We start from the raw sequence: 7,578 nt of genomic DNA, 5'->3' as shown, positions 1-7,578 counted from the left end.
ATTACAATTGTCTTCCTCTTTTCCTTCCCATGCTACCAATCTAAGCAACTACTCCCCTGAGAGGCGAGGATGACTCACTTGTTTCTGAAACATTTTAAAGGGATGTATTTGAAACCTGAAGAACCTCTAAAGTCCCAAACTCCATGAAAGCGCTCTGATCTTTTGGAAGATACTTTCCTCCCTTACTGATCTCAGATTTTAGTATAATCATGGCACGAATACAAGTTTTAACTATTTCTAATTTAGCAGATTGTTGAATCTATAAAGATAGCATTCTGAATTTTTACCTATTTGAATTCTATACTGAAAACATTTTTTTTCTGTATTGTTTCAGGGAACCTTGCTAGATTAACTCTTACATATTCATTTATATCTTTCTATTGAGCTACTACAGTGAAGTATCACCTCCTGACTAATGGTGCTCACACGCATAGGCAGTAATTCATCTTCACACCTTATTCCACTATAAAATTTATTCAGTTGCTTGGTAAGTAAAGAATTTTTAGGGAAATTAATTCAATATGCTGGTTCTAATAAACTACATGAAAAAGTTTCAATGAATTCAAGTAGAAAACTCATCTGAAAAAAGAGTACAAGAGCAATTAATGTTTTGATATGAATAATAAAGGCTCTGCTAGGTATTTGCCATTTAAAAATCTTTTACACATGTACGTCCACTACAGGTATAGGCAATCTGCTCTCCATTGTAAGCTTTGGTAAGCAAGTAAAAACTACTGCTTAGAATAATTCCTCACCTTGTGTCTAACTCATACACAAATAGTAAATTCTCTAATAATGTCAGTAGGTAATAATTAAAAGAAGAAGAGATCTTGTTTTGGACATCTAAATCCCACTTAAGAATTGTGGAGGATGCTAAACTTAAAAAGACAATTCTCAAAAGTCTGATTTTATATCAATAAGAATGCCAGTCTTTGCCCACTAAGCTTTTGTCCTTTTGACTCATTTGTGACTCACAGCTCTGCTTCTGCCTTTCTGCAGAAATACGCTCTTCTGTGTGGAGCTGAACAGCACCAGCTGAGGAGATGGGGGCCCTTCCTTTCTTACAATTCTTGACACTCACAGTAACCACTAGAAGATAAGGCACAAGTGTAATAGATTTCAAACTATGAATTCCACCCTCTAGGCTCCATACATTAGCCTGGAGCATCCTCAAAAGGCTAAGAGAGTGCTTCTGTGAAAGAGCAGGATGATCTCTTGCTCTGAAATAAACATGAAGATTACCTGGGAACAGATTGCACAGGAACAGCTTGGAGCAAAAACTTAGGTGGTCTCAATTCCAACCATTTTGGAAGGAGTTGTTCATGTTATTTTTCCCCTCTAAAAAGTTTCTGTTACTCAAGGGGCTGTCTATTATGAAATAGAGGTGGGCTGCTGGGACCCCTAAACAGATTCTGGACTCCATTGTTCAGGCGGCAAGCGCTCAATGTGCTGAACTCCACATGTAATTTTTCCAAAGATCAGATACTCAAGGACATCAAAATGGATCAGATGTTGGCATTTTTCATAATGCAAATCATCAGCTGCAGTATTTCTTTTCAAGTATCCTGTCACTGTTGTTCCTTCTCCAAGTAGTGACTAATAGGCAGCGGCCATCAACATGAATTAACTTGATGCTGTGGCAGCTCTCAAGCGGTGCTGCATAAGGATTCCTTGCAGATAGAGCAGCATTAAGACACTAAAGAAAGACATCTATTGTTGTAAAGCCATCTGACATGTGATCTGGACTGCTTATTTACATCGCTTTGTGTGGTTTCAACTTATGCCTCTAAACGAACCTAGAAGAGAAAAACAAAAAGAGAGGAAGAAATGTTATTTTTAACACAATTTTATCCGTGCTTCAGAAATTATGTTGGAGATGTTTCTCATGTAACAAGATATTGATTCACTCCTTCAAAAGTCCATTGTGCAGTCAGATAGAAAACTTGGGGCAAGATTCTATTCCCTGAAAAGACACTGGTCCAAGAATTTGGCTGTAGGTATTACAACACCAAAGATCTTTCTATGTCTTCATACATACAAAGATCTTCATGATACTCTGGCACAATTTTACAGCAATTCTTAGATGGGTTTTGTGAACTTTTTGGGTGAAGTGGTATTTAAGTCTTTCTAAAATGTAAATACAATTACTTCAGAGAAATTTACATTCACAAGGTATGTCACAAGCAAAAACAAGGCTTTACGGTATTTCAGACCTACAGTCAAAATTACCATTGTTAGAAGATTGAAGAAACATAAGAGAGAGCACAATGGTGAAAGATACACAAAGAACATTTTAAAACAATTATTACTTCGAGAAAGTTGATATTTGAAAACCAGCGATGGATCTAAATTGCATAATCTCTATTTCATATGGATTGACAAGAGGAGCCAAATTAGCCAGTAAAATGGCTCCATAGTTGCCTTGGAATGATGCAGCTTGCCTATTTGCATTAAAAAGTCTAAAATTCTCTTGCATTTCCAGTGTCCCATGGTCAAATCCACATTCAAGCACTTTTTTTTCTTCTTTTATACTTTAATATTATTAGAAGTTACATCCCTATCTTAAGCACATCGTTTTTCAACTAAGTTTTGTCTTGGAAAATGGCCTTTCAAAATTAGAGGAGTTGGGAAGAGTTTGGAATTTCTTTGCAGAGTCATCCAGTTTTCTAGAAACATGGAAGCTTAGAACTGAAAATAAAATATGAAAAAGCAGTATTTCCAATAGAACAAATTTCAAAAGTTTTTAAATAATGTAGAAATATTTCATTCAGATACCAGAACAAAAATGTCAGAGATGCACAACTCCTTACTACACAGATGAATGATATTAATATTTTAAAAACATGCATGGCAATGAAACTAAAAAAAAAAAACTCCTCGAGAAAGTTTGTATCAACTTTTAAACTGTTCTTTTGCATGACTTTTTATAAATAATTATGTAATGTAATTATGAAAAATAAATCCGTTTTTTTTTTTTTTTCTCAACCAAGAGGAAGCACTGTGAGTCAGAAGATCTGGCTGTGGCCCCAGATATGTCCTATGATTAATTGTCCTGGATTCATTCTTTGTGCATCAGGATACTTTTTTTTCCTCTAAAATGGGGATATTTATCTATCTCAGAATAGTTTAGGTTTCAGACAGCAGTCCAGATTCTAAATGTGTAGTAGCTGAGATGTTCCCTGAGCACTGTTTGGGGTGCACGGGGGCGAAACTGAATTCATGTATTTTTTAAATGGTAAGAGATGATTATTGTTAAAACAGTTGTCTCCTTCCAATTAATTCCTTAGGCAGTTTAGTATACATTAGGAGAGCAAGAAAAGAAACTTTTCAGTTTCCAGAAAGAAAGAAAAGAAGACAAAAAAAAAATGTTAATTTCATTTTCTGAACACCGCTTGCAGATGCACTTATTGTACATTCAGATCACAGTACTGAATGAGCATACCTTTCAGGAAGCTTTTTTCTGTTATAGCTTTTCACCTGATTCAAGCCATAAGTGCCCAGCAGCCTGGTACCCCTGTACCTGTACCCCCACCATCACACATTTAGCCCAAGGTGGCTGCAACCTAAACCGCTCCAGGAGGGAATTTGGTTGAGAAATAGAATTTGTTTTGCTGGGCACAGTGCAATGGAAAACCACCTCTTCTGCCCAAGGAGCAGGAATGATCATCCTTGCATGCTGCAATGCACAATACTGCCTCAAAATATTTAACTATAGTAAATGCCATTCTTGAAATGTATTTGGCCACTAGGAACTTACAAAGCAAAGTAGATGTAAAAGCCAAGTGAGAACTCACCTAGGGGATGCATCCTGGAACAGGCTCTGGAGCAGCCAAAGGGCAATCATGTCTTCTTCTGAGCGTTTTCTGGAGCAAAAAAGTAGGTGCTGCATCTGCACAGCCTCCTGGTCAGGGGCATTTCACACAGTGGGCACTATGCACACCTCTTTATTAATGGGATTAGTAAGACAGGGAACACAAATGTGCACATTTTATCATATCTTAACTTCGTGGCATAAACAGATTGTTTGCTCATGTCCAGTGTTAGCTGCCTGCTGGTAAGGAATATAACATCTGGTATTAGTTATTTGAAGACAAGTTTCTTTGTAGGTGTTGAATTAAGTTTCAATTGGAAATTAGAGCTTTTGATAACTATGAGGGAGTTTAATTTAATGTACAGGATGCATATAAAGGTCATAAGAGAAAAAAATGAGGCAAGTGTAGATTATGTATTATTTATGGATATGGAAGGGAATAAATATTCATAATTCAAGGAAAACAGATAACATGGGGCTAAGTTATTGAGCGTTGTCTACCAAGAAAAAAAAGAAAATTCTTTTTAAATGAAGAGAGATTATTCCTTCCCGTATGTGTAAAGACAAGTTAGAAAAGTGTGATTTGTTTGACTGTGACTCATCCCTTCAACATTTGATGGATATGAATCAGATGACCTTCCCCTGGGAGCATATGCTGAAAACAAACTGAAGTTTAGAAATCTTCAAAGATAGTTCGTATAGTCAACAGGATCACCTTCATTTAGTGCTCATCTGTTTTTGTTGCTTTTTCCTTTCCTTATCAACCACAGTCAAAAAGTACTTCTCCCTTATAATGACTTCTCTCATCTGGAGTGAGAAAAGTACTTTACAGATGATGCACTGGGCCAGAGGATGGGTAACCAAAGAAGGAGGAGGACTCCAGCTGAGCGCCTTGATGGTTGACTTGACACCACTGTGCCAGAAGAGGAACATCCAGGGGCACCGAGTCTGTGTGAGAACACTTGAACAAACCAGTAAATTGCCCCGTGAAAAGGTCCATGAACTGACAATCAGACAAGTTGCTCACCGAGAAGATCTCCCTGGAAACCTTTTTTCACTTTTATGAAATGTTCTCCATCCACCTTATGGACAATGACGAAGTTAATTTATAATCACTCCAGTTACTCCGAAGCATTTAACTGACCCTGGGATGAGGTCAAAAAGTCAGAGCAAGGACGCTGCCAATGATGAAAAAACATTCTTTTTATTCTCACAGTTGCTGTTCTGTCTTTTACACTTTCTGAAAGTCAGCCTACCCCAGTCGGTGAGTCTGATTGCAGCTCAACCATAGCAAATTTGACTCTCTCGACTTCGGATATCTCACAGCAATGAAGAATGCAGCTGTGGGCTTGAAGAAGCCCATGAGAAGAATTTGCATTTAATAGATAGCCATTCCTGAGCACTACCATGTGATTACTCATCTCTGTCTGCCTCTAGATGTATGTCTTGCAGAGGAGGGACTAAATCCTGACTGTTCTAAGAACTGTAGAAGACTTTCCAGTCCCATCAATGACATTTTATATCTTCTTAGTCATCAGACAGCATTCAGCCTTAGCTCACTTTAAAACGGAGATCTCCAGAAACTGCAGAACCCAAGCAGACTTTTTGCCTCTATAAATGGATTTTAAGCAGTAAATTACGGGAACGCATTTCATTGTGGTTGCAGAAAAGTGAAAAACAGTAATACAATGAGAAACATGGAGAGCTAACAAATGGGAGTTTGCAATGGTATGCAGGCATGGACTGAAAAAACCTTGCTTGTACTTACCACTGCCAAAGCATACCGCAGAGAACCATGCTATCCATGCAACATTTGGGCACGCTGCAGTTCCTGTGAAGGTTCGCTCACCTCTGCTCACTGACAAACATGTTGCACAATCTGATTTTGGCTAAGGTTTGGCATAATTACAGGTCTCTAGTCGTCTGAAAGGTGAAACACAGAGTAGGAAGAAGAATTAAGAGCGGTACAGACCTAGCAATAATAGGATGCAAAGAAAATAGAGCTATCTTCATTAATATCTGACCATAGGATGCTCATTTCCACATCCCTTCAGGGAAATATTCCTTCTCCAAGATATTTTAAACTCAGTGGAACAAAATACCAGAAATGATGCTCTGAGAAATAGCCTTCTAACATGAATAAATGGCAGAATTTTTCACTGAGATTGATGAAAACAGGAGAAAAATGTAAGATTTACCTTTAATAATGACGTGCTGGTTAATGAATTGCGCCCAACAAAAGTACAGAGCTTTTCAGAAATGAGAGAAAATACTGTTAGTTATTCCTCTATGACAATCCATTCCAGCACAAATCCCAGAGTGTTGCTTCGTTAGCTCCATCTCCCCTCCTTTCTGATGGATTCTAACAGTGGTGCCTCAGCACATTGCTGGAAGCTGGTGATGTCCCACAGGAAGCTGAGAAACTGAGTGCAGTAAAAGACGGGGAAATGCATATAAATAATTTACAGCCAGAATAATGTGAGGAAACTTCTTAGACTAAGATTCAGGAAATTCAGAAGTAACAAACTGAAAGAAAGGTAGTATATTAGATGACTTTTTTCCCTTCATTACCTTTCAGAACAGTGTCCATTTTCTGTGCTGTTCACCTTTTGCTGCCTCCCAGTGCATGGCACAGAGAAAGACTAACATTTCTGATAATGACAAAACCATCTTTTAAGAACCTCCCAAGAGAAGACCGTCATCTTATAGACAGCAGAATCTATAAGATAAATAGTTAAATAGAATATATTGTACGACATTTGTTTATATGCAAAAACTAACCACAGGTTAAACGTTATTTTTGCATTTGGTGAAGGTGACAGCATCTGTAACTGCACCTTTCCAGTAAAATGCTATCGAAACAAAAACATGAAGGCTCACTACAGAGGCAAGTTTTGCACACTTCATGCTTGCATTTGGATTATGTGGATACAGGCCCAAGGAGGCAGCCACAAAACATACTGCAGAGAAACATGGCGGTGTTCTCACTTCCCACTTTAACCAACAAAAAGAAATGAGAGAATAGGTCCTCTCCCTTCACTTCTGCAGAATCTCCTGCTTCACAAACACAAATATTTATTGCTTCCAGAAGATGTCTCTTCCTATCTCTCCCAGTCTTTTTGTCAAGGCTCTTAGCAATTCCTGTCTCTGTATGGTGATTTGCTGAGTGAGCATTGCAGTACCTACCTTTGTCAAGGATCTCTCTCTGAGCCCAATGATACATCCATACTTTCTTCTCCAAGTCTAGAGAAGTCCTTCTGGTTTAGTCTCAGAGCTAGGGCTGGGGATTGGAGAGACAACAAAAAAGAAGTAAAAAAAAATATTCACGTGGCCATTCAGAAGGAATATGCTTGCTGAAGCATCTTCTAGAAGAAGTGTAGTGAGAGTTACTCCTCCAATTTCTGCTTGGTAGGAAACAGATTGTTTCTTTCCCAGGAGGAATTTGCACTACTCCCAACATCAGTAAGGCACTGGTGCTCATCCTGAGCCCTCAATCATCAGTCTTCAGCCCATTACATAGCTCTGTGTCACCATTTATAGGTCTCTTCATCAGCCACATGAAGCAGGGTGAGGGGATCAAGTTTATTCCTGCTCTATGAATAAGAAACTCATTAACCTCTCATTTCAATGGGTTGTAAAACTTGACATCTCTACCTCAGAGCAATACTGGACAAGCACGACAGCTCTACTACTGCTAAGCAAAGTTCAGCACACAGGCATTCTCTGTGGGTGAAATGTTAAACTGGTTTCAACTAGCTTAAGAGCAA

Source organism: Meleagris gallopavo, chromosome 5, assembly GCF_000146605.3.
Source record: "Meleagris gallopavo isolate NT-WF06-2002-E0010 breed Aviagen turkey brand Nicholas breeding stock chromosome 5, Turkey_5.1, whole genome shotgun sequence".
In the NCBI taxonomy this organism is placed as follows: Eukaryota; Metazoa; Chordata; class Aves; order Galliformes; family Phasianidae; genus Meleagris; species Meleagris gallopavo.
Note: the sequence above shows the minus strand (reverse complement) of the source record.